This window comes from Bombina bombina, chromosome 4, assembly GCF_027579735.1.
Source record: "Bombina bombina isolate aBomBom1 chromosome 4, aBomBom1.pri, whole genome shotgun sequence".
In the NCBI taxonomy this organism is placed as follows: domain Eukaryota; kingdom Metazoa; phylum Chordata; class Amphibia; order Anura; family Bombinatoridae; genus Bombina; species Bombina bombina.
This window is the reverse complement of record NC_069502.1, coordinates 934,538,399-934,562,214: the sequence shown is the minus strand read 5'-3', so window position 1 is coordinate 934,562,214 and position 23,816 is coordinate 934,538,399.

The following is a 23,816-nucleotide window of genomic DNA, read 5'->3' as shown; positions in this document are numbered from 1 at the left end:
ACGCTTACATTCCTGCTTTTTCAAATAAAGATACCAAGAGAATGAAAAAAAAAATGGTAATACAAATAAATTAGAAAGTTGCTTAAAATTGCATGCTCTGTCTGAATTATGAAATAAGAAATTTGGGTTTCATATCCCTTTAAAGGACAATGTACTTCAGTATTTAAATGACCACTAAACACGGTAGACCAGCTCTTCTCTGACAAAGTAGGAACATAAAAACAAGCAAAGATAGACTCCTAGAGATCGCGGTTGCTCTGAGGAGCCCAAAACTGCTTAGAAACAACAGGGGTGAGGTAGTAGGGGGTAGGGGTTTAACCCTTGCAGCCCGGTGCCTGTGACACACACTTTCTGAAGTGCACGATTTGCAGGCTACACATATATGTATTTTGTGATTGGCTGATGGCTATCTCATGATGCATTAGGAAGGAAAATATAACTAACGTTGACATTTGTCACCAAAAAATCAACTACTCATTTGAGATTCAAACTAAGTGCTTTTGCATTATCGTTTTATAATGCATGTATTAAATATGGGATTCTATTGCATTTAGTTGTCCTATAACATGTTGTATAAATTAACTTTATTCTATAAAAAGCATTTCAGAATTCTATGGGTTTATGCGGTTTCTTAATCCCAACTGAGTTTCAAAACATTATACATTCATAGATGCAATGTTTAAACAAATGTATACATCTAAATATATAATTATCTTTACAATAAAATTCTTCCCAAGCTTAAACAACGTTAATGGCTGGTTAAGTATAAAGGGCACATTTTTTTTTACACTTTTCAGTTATTACATGCAGTTATTACATGCATTTACTCTACATTTAATTTTTTTTTTATTCTGATACTGACATTGTTGTGTATCATGGTTCACTAGCAAAAGAAGTCAATTATTCAAATATTTCAGTTAAAGGGACAGTAAACACCTTTAGATGTTTATATACAATGTTTCATTATGTGTATTAAAACGTTGCGCTATAATTTCATTATTATTTTTTCTCCTTTTCATGTAATTTAGATCTTAAAATTGTGGATTTTCAAATTCTCAAAACTTGACACTCTGCTGACTTATTAAGGATAACCCTGCTACACATTCTTCCATAGTTGGCTTTAACTGATAACAACTGCAAAACAATATACTTTTTATTAATAGTATCAACATGGTTAGCCTTGTTGTCTGCAGACTGTAGGGTAGATTTAACAATGTACGGACGTACATGATCCACTGTAGGCATTTATCATTGCACAAGCATTTCTAGTGAATTGCTTGTGCAATACCGCCCCCTGCCCATTCGCGGCCAATCGGCCGCTAGCAGGGGGTGTCAATCATTTATTTATTTGTTCTGTTGCTATTTTTATTTGAAAAGCAGGAGTGCAAAGCTTGGGAGCAAGCCCATTTTTGGTTCAGCACCTGGGTTGCGCTTGATGGCAACCCAGGTGCCAATTTTAAGCAATAGATAGTTCCTTAAAATTGCATTCTCTATCTGAACCATGGAAGAATAAAATATGGGTTTAGTATCCCTTTAAGGGTATGTTCTGTGTTTAGGACATTTTTAGAAACAACACTGACAGAGTCACAGACCATTTACTGAGGTTAGATGCATTCTGCTATGGTTAACCTAGTCAATGTGCTGAATCATTTTAACAGCATAAGAGAATTCTGCAGAAACTAAAAACAGGAAAACAAACAGGAATTGTTCAGTATCGCTATTATCTTGACAAATATGAAAATATAATTGTACTAACAAATTTAGTGAAAATAACAAAGCTCTCATGTGTTTGGACTGTTCAAAATAGTAAAAAATGAAAAACAGAACTTAACTAAATAAACAAATTAAGAAATAAAAATAACACACATTAAGATCAAGTATAAAATATAAAAGTAACAAGCAAATTTTGTTAATTTAGGTATATCTATATCTATCTATACACATAAAGTACTGCTGTTAAGACATTCATGCCTAGATTACAAGTGGAGGGCTATTGATAGTACAGGCTGTGATATCAATATCTCTGGAGCACACTAGGATTACCGAGCAATCTGATATTACAAGTCCATGATAAAAATAAATAACCAGAAATAACCAAAACCAAAACATGGAAAACAAATCAAAATTAAGTATTATAGTCATATTTATACATTTTAAATATAAAATATAAGTTTAATATTAAAATAAAAAATATTTTAAATATATATATAATAACATGTTCTGCTAAGTGTAGAGCAAATGTATTTGAAGTATTTCTTAACGCGCCTTCAGCTTTAGTGCAATTGTCCTAGCGCACCTTCAGCATAGCAAGTGAACCCAAGCCAGAAGAAGTTTTTGTAGCACGCCCCATAGAAGTCTATGGGAAAGGGAGTTAGAGTGGTCCTGCTATCTGACCTTCAGATGTTCGCGCGTCTGATGCCTTTGCTCGCGGGCCAACTTTTTAAACTCTAAAATGAATGCAAGAATAGGAGTGCTTTTGATTTAACTTGAGCACAAATATTTTTGCACTCCACTTGTAATCTAGGCCTCATTGGGTTATCCCATTAAAAGTTAGAAAATAATCTGCATATTACAAATGAACCATCAAAAAATATGGAAATAAAAAATATACCCCTGCAAAGTGTTAACTAAAACACTTTTACATAAATCTCTGAGTAAACTCACACCTAGATTACGAGTTTTGCGTTACGGTGCAGTACGGCTTTTAACGCTGAAAAAATGGCCTTTACGCTGGAATGGCCAGGAATGCATATTACGAGTCGTGTCTGTATAGCTATACTGCAAGCATTTTAGCCTGTAACGCAACGTCCATTCCGCACTCAAAAAAATGACGTTTTTGTGTGTGGGATTTTCATAGTGCCTTTATTACAGGTTGTGCGTTCAAGATAAAAAGCTTGCGTTACAGCCTATACTGACACAATCTATACTACCATCTGAGACCAGTAGTTATGGATTTTGTGAAACACTAAACTGTTACAAACTACCGTCCCGCATCGTAAAGACTATATTAAACTTATTAACCCATAATCTGCTGCCCACCCACATCGTGACTATTAAATAAATTTATTAACCCTTAATCAGCCACCCACCCACATTGCCAAAACGATTTAAATATATTAACCCCTAAACCGCCGCTTCCCGACATCGCAGACACTAATAAAAGCTATTAACCCCTAGTCTGCTGCTCCCTGACATCGCTGACACTTAAATAAACCTATTAACCTCTAAACCACCGGCTCCCCACATCACCAACACTATAATAAAGTATTAACCCCTAAACCTCCAGCCCCCCACATTGTAACTACTAAACTAAACCTATTAACCCCTAGACCACTGGCCCCCCACATCGCAAAACACTAAATTTAACTATTAACCCCTAAAGCTAACACCCCCTAACTTTAAATTAAAATTACAATATAACTATATTTAAATAAATAAAAACTTACCTGTGAAATAAAAATAAACCTAACATTAAACTATAAATTAACCTAACATAACTATTCTAATAAAATAAAAAAATACTACCAATTAAAAATCTAAATTACAAATTTAAAACACCTAACACTACGAAACAAAATAAAAAATCTAAAATTACAAAAAATAATAAACACTAAATTACGAAAAATAAAAAACTCTAAGCTTACAAAAAATAATAAACAAAATGATCAAAAATAAAAAGAATTACACCTAATATAATAGCCCTATAAAAATAAAAAAGCCCCCCAAAAGAAAAAACACCCCCTAGCCTACAATAAACTTTGCCTTAAGTTAGCCTACAATAAACATTGCCTTAAGTTAAACAGCTCTTTTACCTGTAAATAAATACAAAGTCCCGCCAACAGTAAAATCCACCACCCAACCAACCCCCCAAAATAAAATACCTAACTCTAAAAAAACCTAAGCTACCCATTGCCCCTAAAGAGACATTTGTATGGGCATTGCCCTTAAAAGGGCATTCAGCTCTTTTTCACTGCCCTTAAAAGGGCATTCAGCTCTTTTACAATTGCCCAAAACCCTAATCTAAAAAACAAAAACACCCAAAAAGATTTAAAAACAATCTAACACTAAACCCATTAAATCTGCTCACGGTTCCTGAAGTCCAGACATCCATCTTCATTCAGGCGGCGACACCTTTATTCATCTCAGGGACATCTTCTATCTTCATCCCGGTGGCGCGGAGCTATCCTGGAAGCCGATCCCATCCTGCGCTAAGCGTCCTTCATACGATCACCGCCGTACACTGAAATTGAAGTTTGGGGGGTTGGTTGGGTGGTGGGTTTTACTGTTGGGGGACTTTGTATGTTTTTACAGGTAAAAGAGATGTTTAACTTATGGCAATGCCCTTTGAAGGGCTATTGGTTGTTTATTGTAGGTTAGGGGGTGTTTTTATTTTGGAGGGCTTTTTTATTTTTATAGTGCTATTAGATTAGGTGTAATTGTTTTTATTTTTTCTAATTTCGATTATTATTTTTTGTAATCTTAGTGTTTTTTATTTTTCGTAATTTAGTGTTAATTATTTTTTGTAATTTTAGATTTTTTTAATTTTTTAGTAGTGTTAGGTTTTTTTTTAAATTAATTGGTAGTTTTTTTATCTTATTAGAATAGTTACGTTAGGTTAATTTATAGTTTAAACTTCAGATTTTTTTTATTTCACAGGTAAGTTTTTATTTATTTTTAGATAGTTATATTGTAATTTTAATTTAAAGTTAGGGGTGTGTTAGGTTTAGGGGTTAATAGTTTAATAGTTTAATTTAGTGTTTTGTGATGTGGGGGGGCTGGTGGTTTAGGGGTTAATAGGTTTATTTAGTGGCAGCGATGTGGGGCGCCAGAGGTTTAGTGGTTAATAGATTTATTTAGTGGCGGCGATGTGGAGGACCTGGAGGTTAAGGGGTTAATCACTTTATTTAGTGTTGGCGATGTCGGGGGCGGCGGATTGGGGTGTTAAAACTTGGGGATTATATTAGAGTGTAAGGTTTAAACGCAACTTTTTTTCTCCCCGTAGACATCAATGGGGTCGTGTTAACGAGATTTTTCATTCTGCACTTCAGGTGTTATTTTTTTTTCTTTTGGTGTTATTTTTGCACCATCTTTATCGCAAAACTCGTAATCTAGGCGTCAGTTACTTATCTATTTTAATCTTGTGTTCTGCAATTATTCTCACAAATAAATTAGTCAGAAGCTTGATAGAAACAAATATTTATCTAATGTTTTCTGTAGCTTTTATCATCCTTTTTCATGCCCACGGCTACAATTATATGGTTGGTTAATTCAAGCTTCTTAAATGTACATAGCAGCACTGGATCAAAGGCACCAAAATGGTTTATGATTACTAACATAGGACTATGTGCATTAAATGAAAAATGATTTTTTTTTTTTACTTAATCATGTGATATCTACAAGATCATGTGACCATCATTTGAACGGGGGGGAGACTATCCCTCCATATATGAGGTTGTAGATGTGTTTTGTTTTATTTTTGGTATAGGGGGTGGTGTAGATTATTTTACCAATCAATTGTATTTCTCTGAACTTTTGTTTAGTGTCTAGTATATTCACCAATTATCATGTAGCAAGCATGTTACCTCTCATTTGAAAAAGGAGCATTTTTTTTACTTTAGGGGTGTCATTTATGTATTTATTTTTTTATTTTGCAGATAAAGACTCATTAATGTGTCATTTTATTACACCTAAACATTGACATATGTCAATCAAAGCTGCACATAGGCTGAATTAGATACTAAAGATGTGTCTGAGCCATTTGTTCCCTATTGCTCCTTTTTGGTGGTTATAAGTCTAATCCTTATATAAAATGAGTGATACTCATAGTTAAATTATAATTTGCAGTTCCATTTTTTTTAGTTCAACTTAGCAAAAATAGTTTGTAGGTCTCTAGTTAGTTCAACAACAAAAATAAAAGAAGAAACAAAAAAACCAAGGTGATTTAAAAAATGACTTATTCTCTGTTGATAATAACATTCCAAGGAATTATTCATAGTAAACCAATTGTCAGATTTTTTTTTTTTGCATATTAAAACATAAATAAATTGGTTTTATAAATAGTTCTTTATAAAGGCAGCAGGCAAAGTTTGTCATAAATTTGTCTTTTAAGAAAATTGGTCTTTCTCTTTAGTCATAGGACAGCCTCAGTAAAGGGAGGGAGTAAAGTGAAGCCCTTAAGAATATTGGGGTACAAGGCAGCCATTTGGGCAGAAATAGTTGTTGGGTAATTTCTAAGTGAAAAAAAAAAGTGCACACAGCTCCCAGTGAATCGATAAAAATAAAATATGAGATAAATAAAACAGTGAATAACACATCACTGAGTATCTTTGTATTTTCAATTCAGACCTTTTTGCAGTAGGAGAAATAAAAAAATAAGAATACTTTCTTTAAGAGTTAAATGGACATGAAACCCAGATTTTTTCTTTCATGATTCATATAGAGAATGCAATGTGAAACAACTTTCTAATTTACTTCTATTATCAAAATATCTTTGTTCTCTTGTTATCTGTTCTTAAAAAACAGGGACGCAAGCTCAGGAGTGTGCACGTCTCTGCAAGAATGTTATCCATTTGCAAATGCACTAGAAAACAGCACTATTTCCTGCCATGTAGTGCTCTAAACACCTGCCTAGGTATCACTTCTTCAAACACAAAAAGTTACAGGATTTTTATGAAACTTTATTTTATTTCCAAGATGAATCTTTTAAAGTCACTAAGGGTGTAACGAGGATCTAGTGGCCCCCAAGCAGTGTAACCACCAGCGATCTACACAGGTCTCTCTATACAGGGGCATAACTAGACCTGGGAAAAGGGTGGGGTGCCCCCAATTATAACAGTGCCCTTTCTGACTGTTTGCAGTTTGAAGAAGCGGAGTCAGCAGCCACATAGATGAAAGAGGAGTTGCTTCTCTGTGAATATGGGCTTGATGATCTAAAGCTCTCCACTCTGGCGAGATTATCAATATTATTATGGCTCATCAGTACTCTGAGATCTCTCAAAGAATTTTAGAAAGGATATTTTTAGCTTGAGGTTCGTTTATACAGGATCCTGTATGTGAAGGAGAGACACAGGCAATATAAGGTTTAACCCCTTAGTGACCAGAGCACTTTTCCATTTTCTGTCCGTTTGGGACCAAGGCTATTTTTACATTTCTGCGGTGTTTGTGTTTAGCTGAAATTTTCCTCTTACTCATTTACTGTACCCACACATATTATATACCGTTTTTCTCGCCATTAAATGGACTTTCTAAAAATACCATTATTTTCATCATATCTTATCATTTACTATAAAATAATTTATAAAATATGAGGAAAAATGGAAAAAAACACACTTTTTCTAACTTTGAACCCCAAAATCTGTTACATATCTACAACCACCAAAAAACACCCATGCTAAATAGTTTCTAAATTTTGTCCTGAGTTTAGAAATACTCAATGTTTACATGTTCTTTGCTTTTTTTGTAACTTATAGGGCCATAAATACAAGTAGCACTTTGCTATTTTCAAACCATTTTTTTTCAAAATTAGCGCTAGTTACATTGGGACACTGATATCTTTCAGGAATCCCTGAATATCCATTGACATGTATATATTTTTTTTTAGAAGACATCCCAAAGTATTGATCTAGGCCCATTTTGGTATATTTCATGCCACCATTTCACCGCCAAATGCGATCAAATACAAAAAATCGTTCACTTTTTCACAAATTTTTTCACAAACTTTCAGTTTCTCACTGAAATTATTTACAAACTGCTTGTGCAATTATGGCATAAATGGTTGTAAATTCTTCTCTGGGATCCCCTTTGTTCAGAAATAGCAGACATATATGGCTTTGGCTTTGCTTTTTGATAATTAGAAGGCCGCTAAATGCCACTGCCCACCACACGTGTATTATGCCCAGCAGTGAAGGGGTTAATTAGGAAGCATGTAAGGAGCTTTTTGGGGTATTTTTAGCTTTAGTGTAGTGTAGTAGACAACCCCAAGTATTGATCTAGGCCCATTTTGGTATATTTCATGCCACCATTTCACCGCCAAATGCGATCAAATTAAAAAAAATGTTACATTTTTCACAATTTTAGGTTTCTCACTGAAATCATTTACAAACAGCTTGTGCAATTATGGCACAAATGGTTGTAAATGCTTCTCTGGGATCCCCTTTGTTCAGAAATAGCAGACATATATGACTTTGGCGTTGCTTTTTGGTAATTAGAATGCTGCTAAATGGCGCTGCGCATCACACGTGTATTATGGCTAGCAGTGAAGGGGTTAATTAGGTAGCTTGTAGGGAGCTTGCAGGGTTAATTTTAGCTTTAGTGTAGAGATCAGCCTCCCACCTGAAACATCAGACCCCCTGATCCCTCCCAAACATCTCTCTTCCCTCCCCTACCCCACAAATGTCCCCGCCATCTTAAGTACTGGCAGAAACTCTGCCAGTACTAAACTAAAAGGAAAATTTTGGCTTTTTTGTGCATTTTTTTTAGCATATTTACATATGCTTATGTGTAGGATCCCCATTAGCCCCCAACCTCACTGATCCCTCACCAAACAGCTCTCTAACCCTCCCCCTCTGACTTAATGTGCGCCATCTTGGGTACTGGCAGCTGTCTGCCAGTACCCATTTTAGTGAAAAATATGCTGTTATATATAAAAAAATGTCCCTTTTCTGTAGTGTAGCTTCCCCCCCCAATACCAACCCCCCACCCCTTCCTGATCCCTTAGATGCTTTCAAAAAAATAAGTTTATTTTATATTTTTTTACAATCAACTTGTACCTTTTTTCTGTAGTGTAGCGGTTCCCACCCGCTCCCGCCCCGTGCACGCGCCCGCCCGCCACCCCCGTGCACGCGCGCGCCCATGCGCGCCCCCGGCGATACCGCAACCGATCCCGCCCCCCTCTCTGACTAAGAAGCCATCGATGGCCGCCCACCCACCTCCCACTTCAGCTCCCACCCACCAACGAATGCGGCCATCGATGTCCGGTGCAGAGAGGGCCACAGAGTGGCTCTCTCTGCACCGGAGGGGTAAAAAATGTTATTGCAGGATGCCTCAATATCGAGGCATCCTGCAATAACCGGAAATCAGCTGGAAGTGATCAGGATCGCTTCCAGCTGCTTTCCAAACCGAGGACGTGCAGGGTACGTCCTTGGTCGTTAAGTGACTTTTTTAAGAGGACGTACCCTGCACGTCCTCGGTCATTAAGGGGTTAAAGAAGATATGCACTTATGCAGCCTTACTGTACAAATATGATCAGCAACACTGTGGTGGCCATTTTGGAAACTCTGCCACCATATTTGTAAAGGCAAAACCATACACTTTCCATAAACTCTGAGGCTTTTTTGCACAGGGGGCACACTGAAGAGCCAGGCATGATGCACCAGAAGACTATGCCATACCAGTTCCCCCTTAGTGACACCACTACTGATTTCAGGGCCAGATGGGCCCCCTAGAGTTGCAGGCCCAATCTTATTTGTGATGTCTGATAGCCCTATAGTTACACCCTGCCTTTATAAAGAGGTTTAGGGCACTGGAACGCTGGTGTAGTGGTGTGCTTGTGGTCCAACTACATCAGTGAACCCAATCCACCCCTCCTGTGATATAATGCAGCCTTGATCTGTCATATATTTCACCACTGGAGTGGCCTTCTAAAAACCTTTGCATGGGAAGCTAAGAATTTATCAGAGGAAGAATAGACTAAAAAGTGGCCCAACAGCCAGCTGAGATATAAGTAGTTCTAATTACTCTTTTGAGAGTGATTATTAAATAAAGTTAGAAGATTAAAAAAAAAATTCTTCAAAAACATGTAATTTAATTTCTGACAAATTACTGCTAAAAAAAACACTAAAAAACAAAACATAAAATACTGCCTGTGCTGTACTGTGATCACTCTTTACTGCTTCAAAAGGTTAGAAAATGTGCTTTGTCATGAAAACTTTTGCTAAAGAAACAAATCATGTAAAATGAATGTTTCCTCTTCTATCAAGCAATCCCTTGAGCATGTGGGAATTGTTTTTGCTTTTGATGTTATCGTTATTGAGATAGATGTTCTGCCAATCTCTTAACATTTTTTTAATAATGTTAAGACTCTCAGTATATAAATATAAAAATATCCCTACAGGTTTTATTTCTATGGATACACAGTAAAACATGTATGAACTCTATTTCCAACTATTTGAATTGGCAGGTATTTTAAACTCAATAACACTGTATAAGGACATTAATTTTGATTAACAAAACTTCAAAAGTCCTTATTTTTTTAGGTTTGTAATGGTTCATCCTAGAGTTAACACACTGGCCTCTAGTTATGAAGCTCCGTTCGTACCTGCCCCAATACACTCGCCTAAGCTCGCCTCACATTTCCGCCGCGGACCTGAATACGCTCGCCAAAGTTATCAATAAATCTGTCAAAAAGCCACGCACCAACTACGGGGCGATGAGCAGCGGACTGTGATAGTTATCAATCATCAATCTCGCTACTCTTAGGCTTTTTTACTGCTTTATTGATAACCCTGTCACTAAGCACTCACACTATACTATACTGTTCTACCCCCTATACAGGTGCCCCCGGAGCCCCCGCAACTAAATAAAGTTATTAACCCCTAAACCGCCGCTCCTAGACCCGCCACCACCTACATAATACCTATTAACCCCTATCCTGCCCCCCTATAATAAATTTATTAACCCTTATCCTGCCCCCCTACACCGCAGCCACTATAATAAAATTATTAACCCCTAAACCTAAGTCTAACACTAACCCTAACACCCCCCTAACTTAAATATTAATTAAATAAATCTAAATAATAGTACTCTTATTAACTAAAGTATTCCTATTTAAAACTAAATACTTACCTATAAAATAAACCCTAATATAGCTACAATATAACTAATAATTACATTGTAGCTATTTTAGGATTTATTTTTATTTTACAGGCAACTTTGTATATATTTTAACTAGGTACAATAGCTATTAAATCGTTATTAACTATTTAATAGCTACTTAGTTAAAATAATTACAAAATTACCTGTAAAATAAATCCTAACCTAAGTTACATAATTAAATACAATTAAATAAACTAAACTAAATTACAAAAAAAAACAAAACACTAAATTACAGAAAATAAAAAAATATTACAAGAATTTTAAACTAATTGCACCTAATCTAAGCCCCCTAATAAAATAAAAAAAACAAAATAATAAAAGCCCCTACCCTATTCTACATTAAAAAGTAATCAGCTCTTATACCAGCGCTTAAAAGGCTTTTTGTGGGGCATGCCCCAAAGTAATCAGCTCTTTTGCCTGTAAAAAAAAAATAAGAAAAATAAGAAATAAGAAGTTCAATCCGATTGGCTCATTGGATCAGCCAATCAGATTAAACTTCATCGTCGGATGGATGAAGATAGAAGATGCCGTTTGGATGAAGATGTCTGCCGGTCCGGATGTCCTCTTCTGCCCGGATAGGATGAAGACTTCTGCCGGTCTGGATGTCCTCTTCTGCCCCATCGGATGAAGACTTCGGCCCGGTTGGGTGAAGACGACTCAAGGTAGGGAGAACTTCAGGGGGTCAGTGTTAGGTTTATTTAAGGGGGGTTTGGGTGGGTTAGAGTAGGGGTATGTGGGTGGTGGGTTTTAATGTTGGGGGGGTTGCATTCTTTTTTACAGGCAAAATAGCTGATTACTTTGGGGCATGCCCCGCAAAAAGCCCTTTTAAGGGCTGGTAAAAGAGCGGATTACTTTTTAATGTAGAATAGGGTAGGGACTTTTATTTTTATTTTTTTTATTTTTTTATTAGGGGGCTTAGATTAAATGTAATTAGTTTAAAATTCTTGTAATATTTTTTTATTTTCTGTAATTTAGTGTTTGTTTGTTTTTTAATTTAGTTTAGTTTATTTAATTGTATTTAATTGTAGGTATTGGTAGCTAATTTATTTAATTAATTTAATGATAGTGTAGTGTTAGGTTTAATTGTAACTTAGGGTAGGATTTATTTTACAGGTAATTTTGTATTTATTTTAGCTAGGTAGCTGTTAAATAGTTATTAACTATTTAATAGCTATTGTACCTAGTTAAAATATATACAAAGTTGCCTGTAAAATAAAAATAAATCCTAAAATAGTTACAATGTAATTATTAGTTATATTGTAGCTATTTTAGGGTTTATTTTATAGGTAAGTATTTAGTTTTAAATAGGAATACTTTAATTAATAAGAGTACTATTATTTAGATTTATTTAATTAATATTTAAGTTAGGGGGGTGTTAGGGTTAGTGTTAGACTTAGGTTTATGGGTTAATAATTTTATTATAGTGCCGGCGGTGTAGGGGGGCAGGATAGGGGTTAATAAATGTATTATAGGTTGCGGCGGTATAGGGGGGGCAGGATAGGGGTTAATAGGTATTATGTAGGGGCGGAGGGGTCCGGGAGCGGCAGTTTAGGGGTTAACATATTTATTATAGTTGTGGAGGGGTCCGGGAGTGGCGGTTTAGGGGTTAACATATTTATTATAGTTGCGGTGGGGTCCGGGAGCGGCGGTTTAGGGGGTAATAACTTTATTTAGTTGCGGCGGTGTGGGGGGGGGCAGATTAGGGGTGTTTAGACTTGGGGTACAGGTTAGGGTGTTATGTGCAGACATCTCCCATAGGAATCAATGGGATATCGGGCAGCAGCGAACATGAGCTTTCGCTATTATCAGACTCCCATTGATTCCTATGGGATCCGCCGCCATTGAAATCCAGGTACTCTGGCCCAGAATAGTGGCAAGCGTACCTGGTAGTAGTTTGATAACTACCAAAAGTAGTCAGATTGTGCCGAACTTGCGTTCGGAACATCTGGAGTGACGTAAGCATCGATCTGTGTCAGACTGAGTCCGGCGGATCGAAGCTTACATTACTATATTCTACTTTTGCCGGGCAGTAGGGGTTGATAACTAAGGCGAATCAGCCTCGCCACAAATACTCTGCGGAATTCCAATGTATTTGTGGTTGACGGCTTGATAACTAGAGGCCAATGCTTCTTTTAATACATGCTAGTATCTTATTAGCCTTTGAAGCTGCTGCCCTGCATTGTGCACCCATCTTTAGCTGTTATCTATTACTACTCCCAAATCCCTTTCCTCCTGTGTTTGGCTAAGTCTTGTCCCATTTAAATAATACGTTGCCTGGTTATTTTTACTTCCAAAATGTAGAACCTTGCATTTTCCCGTATTAAATCTCATTTTCCATTTACCTGCCCATACTTCTAATTTTTGCAGGTCCCTTTGTAACGAAAGTTCATCCTGCTCTGACCTAATGACCTTACTTAATTTAGTATCATCTGCAAAAATAGAGATGTCGCTATTTAATCCTAGCTCCAAGTCATTTATAAAAATATTAAAAAGAATAGGGCCCAGCACTGATCCCTGGGGTACTCCATTGATTACCTTTGTCCAATCTGAGTATGATCCATTTACTACTACTCGTTGCTCCCTATCTTTAACCCAGTTATTTATCCACAAACTAACATTTTCAGCTATTCCCAGTCCCTTAATTTTGTGCATTTATCTCTCATGTGGCACTGTATCAAACGCCTTTGCAAAATCTAAGTATATCACATCAACTGATTCCCCTTTATCTATATTTTTACTTACTTCCTCATAGAATATAATTAGATTAGTTTGACATGATCTATTTCTCATAAAACCATGCTGATTTGAACTCATAATCTTGTTTACACGAATATGCTCATCAATATAATCCCTTATAATCCTTCAAATATCTTCCCCACTATTGATGTCAGACTAACTGGTCTTTAGCTTCCTGGATCATCCCTACTTCCCTCTTCGAAGAGTGGCACCACATCAGCTTTACGCCAATCCTTGGGTACAATGCCTGAGGATAATGAGTCTTGAAAAATTAAGAGTAGAGGTTTGTCTATAACAGTGCTAAGTTCCCTCAACACCCTTGGGTGTATTCCATCTGGGCCTGGAGTTTTATTTACCTTAATATTATCCAATTTGTTCCTGATATCCTCTATACATAACCCAATTAATGGTATGGGCTGGCATGTTCTATTTTGTTCCAAAGTATCATCCAATGGTTCCTCTCTTGTGTATACTGAAGAAAAATAACGGTTTAGTATCTCAGCCTTCTCCCTGTCACTGTTAATCATGCTACCCTCCCTGCATTTTAATGTACCTATATTGTCTTTCTTAGATTTTTTTGCTATTTATGTACTTAAAGAATCTTTTGGGGTTGGATTTAGAATCATTTGCAATTAATTTTTCATTTTCAATTTTGGCTAATTTGATTGCTTTTTTGCATGCTTTGTTACATTCCTTATAAATATCGGGTTGATTTCTGTCCGCCGCCTCAGAGCAGGTTCTGTTTTTCGGCGAGCCGGAAACACGGGGCATCAAGCTCCGTATGGAGCTTGATAAATTGACCGCCAAGTCTAAATATAAATTAAAAAATTAATTTAACAGCATTTTTTTTTAATTGCACTCAAGCGCAATACTCATCTAACTACTTGTAATATGAGCGCTCCAATAGCACAATAGCCATTAAAGGTATAGGGTGCACTAAAAAAGTTTTGGCCATGTTAAGATGCTTTAGTTAAAATATTTAACCATACACTTTCAATACCAGATTGTGCGTTAGTCATTGTGCAATGTGGCTCAAAAGATAATGCTCTATTGATTATCTTCCGCATATAATCTAATCCTTTGTGTAAGACAGTGTACCGTAAAATAGTTTTCCTTTAATGTGTTTCCAGTGACTTGTTTTACCAGCTGCAGAGTATAAAATATATGAGAAATTGCTTCTTTAGGTTTAGGTTTGTGTATGAAATAGCTGGTTTTGTACTTTAAAATGGGTTGAGCTTGCAAGAAAATCAGATATCTTTATTTTATCACTTTCTTTATACACACATGCTTATTTATATTATCTCTGTCTGTATACCAAAGATCAATATTTATGCCCTGATTCTAAAAAATTGTGCCAGTCAAGACGTCACTTCATGGATTACTATAAAAAAGGTCTGTCCCTGCGAGTGGCGAGATGCCTCCTATACAAATAATGAGAGCTTTCTGTTAGTTAAAAGTTTGCAGTGCGAGGGCGAAGTACAGAGGGGGAAACCGGCGTGTATTAAAAGATGAATTTTACACTTAATAAAAATCAAATTACACTGTTTTCAATGCACTGTGCCTTACATTCACTGTAATTTTTGTATTCATAGGGTTTCCTTTCAGAATAATTAGTGTTTTGAGTATTTCTGTAAAAACTCACCACTTCTTAAATTCCGAGAAAAAATAGAGAACTGTAGTGCAAAAATATTTATAGAATTACCCTGGGATCAGGGGCGGATCCTGAGCCCACTATCCAGGGAGGGGGCAATGTGCCAGAATATTGTATGACACAAATGCACATACACACACATATATACAAAAACACACACACATACACACCTATATACACATATACACAAACTACACATGCACATACACAAACATACACAAACGCATACACATGCACATACACACATATATGTACATACACATTCATACACACACATGCACACACATATATACACACACGCACATGCATATACACATACATACATACACATACACATGCACATACACAAACATACACATGCGCACACACACATATGCACATGTACATACACATATATGCACATACATACACACACATATATACACATACATGCATAAACACATATATACATACATACACACACATGCACATATACACAAATACATACACACACATCCATACACATACACATGAAGACAAACATATACACATACATGCACAAACACACACACATTCAGACATATATATACACACACACACACATGCACATATACAAAAACCAACACATATACACAAACACATACACACACATACAGACATATATACAAAAATACACACACATGCACATATACACAAACTTAAATACACATGCACACACACATACACACACATGCACATATACACAAACTTAAATACACATGCACACACACATACACACCCATGCACATATACAAAAACACAAACATATACAAACACATGCACATACACACATATACACAAACATATACATGCACACATGCACACATACACACGTATACACAAACACACATGTTACATTAATATTATACTGCTCTCTTTACAATGGCATCTTAACCCTCCTCACAACAGCACATCCATCCCAATCCACTAACCTTATAAAGTAGAATCCCATCCACCTTTATGTGAAGTCAAGCAGGAAACTTCCAGGGTGGGCAGTGGCACTCATGCTTACAGAGTAAATACCAGTGCGGAGCAAGGAAGCACTTTATCTAACTGCGCCATCTGCTGGCCTCTAATAGAAAATATTATGTTAACTTATCGCAACAGTTCAGTTTAGCGCTGGCGCCGCTGGGGCAGTGTGAGCCTTACCTTTCTCTGCTGATCACTAGCACTGGCTGTCACTGTGAGTGTGACAGCAGCCTGTCTAGCTCTGCTGTCGGGGAGGGAGAGCAATTGCCCTGTTGCACCCCCAGATCCACCACTGGCTGAGATTTGAGAGAAAATGTCATATTTGCCCATGTATTTCCCATATTCAGCCCATTTTACAAAAAAAAAAAAAAAGCATAACGCTTTTTATTTTATACTTTTAAGTACGAATTTCTTGCCTTTTTTTTTTGCACGTCCAGTGTACTTAAATTATGATTTATGCTGTGCATTGTTAATACTTTAATTTACCTATAAATCTTATGCTTTTTTATATAATACAATTTTTGGTGAACAATACCATTACAAATTTTGATGCACAAAACAATTTTTTCCTTCGTATTTTTGCATAAATGGTTCAATTATTCTTTTTGAAAGATTTTAAAATTACAAATTTTATTGTGTACTTTTGTAATGTATGCATCTCCTTCCCATATAAAAATACAGTATACGCCCCTTAGCGAGACACCCTGTTTTCAGGGTAAAAAGTGGCTTTATATCATTCCACGGGGAAAATAGAAGGGCTGGCGAGCATTTTTATAGAATCTCACCACCCAGGGAATTGGGCCCATAGAGAGAACAATTGAAAATTAACATTGTATTACTTATCTCTCCTACCTGCTACCTCCCACTGGGAGTGTAATTTCTTCTTCAGACTACATTTACACAGCTTTTCTTTATGAAAAAAGAATTGTGAAGCTGAGCAGTAAGTACCGTAGTAAAATAAAAGCAAGTATTTATTGAGTATAAATCAAAATGGGAATACACATAATGGTAACAAAAGGGTTTGTCAGAACACAGCTAAGTGTTCTGACAAACCCTTTTGTTACCATTATGTGTATTCCCATTTTAATTTATACTCAATAAATACTTGGTTTTATTTTACTACTTACTGCTCCGCTTCACAATTCTTTTTTCACATTGGACTTACTCTGACCTACCCGAAGCGTGGCGCAGTAACAGCAGAGTAAATCCCCTGAATGCCCACTCTCTGAGCTGACCAGGAGCTGCAGAGTGGTAGCCCTACAAATTGCTGCACAGTCGAGACCCGCTAAACTATTGAGCCCCATACCTTGGCTGTCATCTGAAGAGGGAGTTGGAGGAGTCTCAATGTTGTTTGTTTAACATGGAACATGGACTTCCTTCCCAGGACCGGACGGCACTTCCATACAGGACGATTGTAAGTCCAGCTGCCCTATTCTATACCGCACCGGACACGGAGGCAACTTGTGCATACACCCACAGTGATGTCAAAGGAGGGAGGTTGCTAGAGGAGCACGCCGGATTCCCAGCCTATCCACTTGTTTGTATCTGGCAATCACTAGGAGGATCGTTGGAGCAAAGTTATCTACTCCGGAGGACCAGACGCACAAGCCCTCTAAGCGGTTTCTTCTTTGGGGTAAGCTGTATTGCTTGCTTGCTTGCTTGTTTGTTTATTTACATATACACATATTCCAGTGTTTTTGGAACATTACTGTCTAAATTAATGGCTCAATCATGACATTGGACTTGTAATACATCTATCAGCTAATATATTTTTTGCTGGGCATACCACTCTCAGGGTCACTAAAGATATACTAGGTTATATACACCCTGTACAGAGACTTTGTGCTACTGGGAACCCTCTGCTTTATCTTACAGCTTTTCTTTAGCCTAAACTTAAAGGGACAGTCAACACTAAAATTGTTATTGTTTAAAAACTTAGATAACGCCTTTACTACCCATTCCCCAGCTTTGCACAACCAACATTGCTATATTCATATACTTTATAACATGCTAACCTCCAAATTTCTGCCTGTTTCTAAACCCCTATAGACAACCTCTTAATCATATGCTTTTTTATTTGCTTTTCGCAACAGTAGACTGCTAGTTCATATGGGCATAAAGATAACATTGTGCTCACGCCCGTGTGTTGCACACAACACAGCTAAAATGCAAGTCAATAGATAATAAATAAGAAGTCATGTGATCAGGAGGCTGTAAAAAAGGCTTAGAATTTAGATACAAGGTAATCACAGAGATTAAAAGTGTATTAATATAACCATGTTGGCTGTACACATCTGGGAATGGGTAATAAAGGATTATCTATCTTTTTAAACAATAACATTTTTTTAGTTGCCTGTCCCTTTAAGTATAGGTAGGGATACCACACACAAAAGCAGCTATTTCAAAAGCTGTAATAAAGTTAAAATAGCTATTTGTAAACAATTTAATGCACTCCAGCAGGTAAAATGGATCACTGGGAACAAATTAAGGACTAGATTACATGTGAGGCGCAAACATTTGAGCGCAGATTTTCATGATCGTTTGCGTGCAGGTTAAATTGCTCTCATATTACAAGTTGACCACAATCACGTGAGCGCAATCACAATTTACGCCGGAATGTTTACTGCAATCTCAGAGCCCTGGTTAACTATTTTGCATAAAAAAAGTTGAACAAAACACATCAAAAAAACATTACGAATTATAGTTACACTCATAATAACACCATCTAATAAAAAAATAGACAAAAAATATTGCACACAAAAGTTATAAGTGCTCAAATATATGAGGTCTCAGGTGACAAAGGACTTTAGCATTGAGATACATACATATACATTTCTAAAGATGAATATATATATATATATAAAAAAAATATATATAAATATATATATATGTAGGAGGAGTGGTATGTGTGGGGGACCTGTATCCTCTTAATGGAGAAAAGAGGTAGAGAAACACACCACACAAACCAAAGTTGGCAATGTGTGTGAAGTTAGCTAGAATGTTGGTGGGGAACCCTGTAGGAGCAGCTATATATCTCAGAGATTGGAGAGAGGTCCCACCTGAGGGAGGTGAGGGTATCTCTACAGCAGAAAATGGGAGAAAGAGATTGTGAAAAGCGCTAAACAAGGATTCTTCTTCAGAGGGTGTTCATCGAAGACCTCTGAAGAAGAAGGAAAAATACACCTTTGAAACGCGTAAGGGACAATTTACTGCTCCACTAGGAGTATTTTTACACTATCTGTACATCGTGGACTTTGCAAAACATTTGCAAATTTGAAATACTTATCTAGTTTGTGTTTAATCACGGAACTATCACCTGCTTGTGGGAGGAATTGTTCTCTTCTGATTGAGACACAGCATCTCCTGTTTCCTACATACACAGTTTGTGAGTCACAGGCTATTGCTAAGTGTGTTTTACTTGCCTCATATGTTTGAGGACTTTTAATGTGAGTGGCCATTTGTCTGTTTTTATGATATTTTTTATTTAAAATAAACAGTTTTACACTATGTATTTTTCTTCTGCTTTTCATTCTGCATAAACCTGCTGGAACTTTGGAGAATATTTACAACCAGTCTTCAATCTGAATTCCAACTCCATACTCTGAGAGGAGAAGAATAAATACAAGGCCAAGCCACCTTTGCCACTGCAGATCTTCGGAAGTTTCCCACTTACAGAGCCGGCAACTTACCTCATACGATTGAGGTTTGTTCTAGTAAGTGCAATACCTACCGAATATCGATTGTGATAAACTAATTATCCATTGTTCCATTCTCATTAATATATGCTTTGGATGAAATTTGTCTCAACTACTACTTAACACTAGTTTATTTGATTATATCCTATATGATTCTGGTTAATAATATAACTTTGTATGTGGTCTAATATTAATCATAACCACAGGTCTCTCTTTTTTATTATTATTAAGGGGCTCCTTGAGATATCTGTATACACTAATACAAATATAAATACATTTATACAGACAATCTGCAATTAGTATATTTGGGATCAAATCCTTGTTTAGCGCTTTTCTCAATCTCTTTCTCCCAAATATAGATATGTGTGTACATATGTATTTATATGTGTATATATGTATTTACAGACAAATATACACATATAAACACATAAAAACATATGTACACATATTTAGCCATATATAGAAGTGCATTGTAGATGAACATGAAAACCATATTTCTGCAATATTAATTTTTTAATAAAGTGTTATAGTGTATTTACTATAAATATTTCACATTTCAATGTTCTTCACATAGCTGAATATGTTCTAAGTATTTTTAAAGAGATATTCCTATATATATTCATGTATGTATGTATATATATATATATATATATATATATATATATATATATATTTGCATACAAAGAGAGAAGCGCTCTACCAGGAACGAACAATATCTCATCAGCTAGTTCTATGGTGATTTACCACCCGGAAGCAGCCTCTTTTAGACCAGTGTGCTTTTCACAAAGGAAAACTTTTCTGAAGTATATCAGTCTGATCCCGCCAATTAAGGTCAGTCCAGCAACGAAATAGCAGGCAATTCTCCTCTGGACAAGGCACATAACAACCCTAGATGATCGTTTCGGCCTCCTATGGGTCTCGTCAGTGAGGTGCAGCCACATTCCTCTAAGCACACTGGGCAAGGAGACCACGTCCGGTTTCCCCCATCACTGGTCTAAAAGAGTCTGCTTCCGGGTGGTAAATCGCCATAGAACTAGCTGATGAGCTGTTGTTCATTCCTGGTAGAGCGCTTCTCTCTTCGTATGCAAATATATATATATATATATATATATATATATATATAGATAGATATATAGATAGATAGATAGATAGATAGATAGATAGATATATTGTACCAAAATACCATCATATATATATAGAAATATGTATTTATAAATAAATAGAACATATTCTGCTATGTGCAGAACATTGGAATGTGAAATATTCATATTTTCATGTTGGGTTAGTGCATATGAGAATATGAGTTCAGGGGGTTTTTTTCCCACTTTTTTTTCTCTCCATTGACTTCTATAGGGGAATAGTTTATCTTTTTGCACAGCAGTCTAACGGCTAGATTTGGAGTTTTGTCGGTAACGACCCGAAAAGCTAACACCGGCTTTTTTCTGGCCGCACCATAAAAATAACTCTGGTATTGAGAGTCCACATAAAGGCTGCGTTAGGCTCCAAAAAAGGAGCATAGAGCATATTTAACGCAGCTTCAACTCTCGATACCAGAGTTGCTTACGCAAGCGGCCAGCCTCAAAAACATGCTCGTGCACGATTCCCCCATAGGAAACAATGGGGCTGTTTGAGCTGAAAAAAAACCTAACACCTGCAAAAAAAACCGCGTTCAGCTCTTAACGCAGCCCCATTGTTTGCTATGCGTAAACACTTCCTACGTCTGCACCTAACACTCTAACATGTACCCCGAGTCTAAACACCCCTAACCTTACACTTATTAACCCCTAATCTGCTGCCCCCACTATCGCTGACCCCTGCATATTATTATTAACCCCTAATCTGCCGCTCCGTAAACCGCCTCTACTTACATTATCCCTATGTACCCCTAATCTGCTGCCCTAACATCGCCGACCCCTATATTATATTTATTAACCCCTAATCTGCCCCCCACAACGTCGCCTCCACCTGCCTACACTTATTAACCCCTAATCTGCCGAGCGGACCTGAGCGCTACTATAATAAAGTTATTAACCCCTAATCCGCCTCACTAACCCTTTAATAAATAGTTTTAACCCCTAATTTGCCCTCCCTAACATCGCCGACACCTAACTTCAATTATTAACCCCTAATCTGCCGACTGGAGCTCACCGCTATTCTAATAAATGTATTAACCCCTAAAGCTAAGTCTAACCCTAACACTAACACCCCCCTAAGTTAAATATAATTTACATCTAACGAAATTAATTATCTCTTATTAAATAAATTATTCCTATTTAAAGCTAAATACTTACCTGTAAAATAAATCCTAATATAGCTACAATATAAATTATAATTACATTGTAGCTATTTTAGGATTAATATTTATTTTACAGGCAACTTTGTAATTATTTTAACCAGGTACAATAGCTATTAAATAGTTAAGAACTATTTAATAGTTACCTAGTTAAAATAATTACAAAATTACCTGTAAAATAAATCCTAACCTAAGTTAGAATTAAACCTAACACTATACTATCATTAAATTAATTAAATAAAATACCTACAATTACCTACAATTAAACCTAACACTACACTATCAATAAATAAATTAAATACAATTCCTACAAATAACTACAATGAAATAAACTAACTAAAGTACAAAAAATTAAAAAGAACTAAGTTACAAAAAATAAAAAAATATTTACAAACATAAGAAAAATATTACAACAATTTTAAACTAATTACACCTACTCTAAGCCCCCTAATAAAATAACAAAGACCCCCAAAATAAAAAATGCCCTACCCTATTCTAAATTACTAAAGTTCAAAGCTCTTTTACCTTACCAGCCCTGAACAAGGCCCTTTGCGGGGCATGCCCCAAGAAGTTCAGCTCTTTTGCCTGTAAAAAAAAACATACAATACCCCCCCAACATTACAACCCACCACCCACATACCCCTAATCTAACCCAAACCCCCCTTAAATAAACCTAACACTAAGCCCCTGAAGATCATCCTACCTTGTCTTCACCTCACCAGTTATCACCTATCCGTCCTGGCTCCAAAATCTTCATCCAACCCAAGCGGGGGCTGGCGATCCATCATCCGGTGGCTGAAGAGGTCCAGAAGAGGCTCCAAAGTCTTCATCCTATCCGGGAAGAAGAGGCGATCCGGACCGGCAACCATCTTGATCCAAGGGGCATCTTCTATCTTCATCCGATGACGACCGGCTCCATCCTGAAAACCTCCTCCGCGGACCCATCTTCTTCCGGCGACGTCCAACTGAAGAATGACGGTTCCTTTAAGGGACGTCATCCAAGATGGCATCCCTTGAATTCCGATTGGCTGATAGGATTCTATCAGCCAATCGGAATTAAGGTAGGAATATTCTGATTGGCTGATGGAATCAGCCAATCAGAATCAAGTTCAATCCGATTGGCTGATCCAATCAGCCAATCAGATTGAGCTCGCATTCTATTGGCTGTTCCGATCAGCCAATAGAATGCAAGCTCAATCTGATTGGCTGATTGGATCAGCCAATCGGATTCAACTTTATTCTGATTGGCTGATTCCATCAGCCAATCAGAATATTCCTACCTTAATTCCGATTGGCTGATAGAATCCTATCAGCCAATCGGAATTCGAGGGACGCCATCTTGGATGACGTCCCTTAAAGGAACCGTCATTCTTCAGTTGGACGTCGCCAGAAGAAGATGGGTCCGTGGTGGAGGTCTTCAGGATGGAGCTGGTCGTCATCGGATGAAGATAGAAGATGCCGCTTGGATCAAGATGGTTGCCGGTCCGGATCACCTCTTCTTCCCGGATAGGATGAAGACTTTGGAGCCTCTTCTGGACCTCTTCAGCCACCGGATGATGGATCGCCAGCCCCCGCTTGGGTT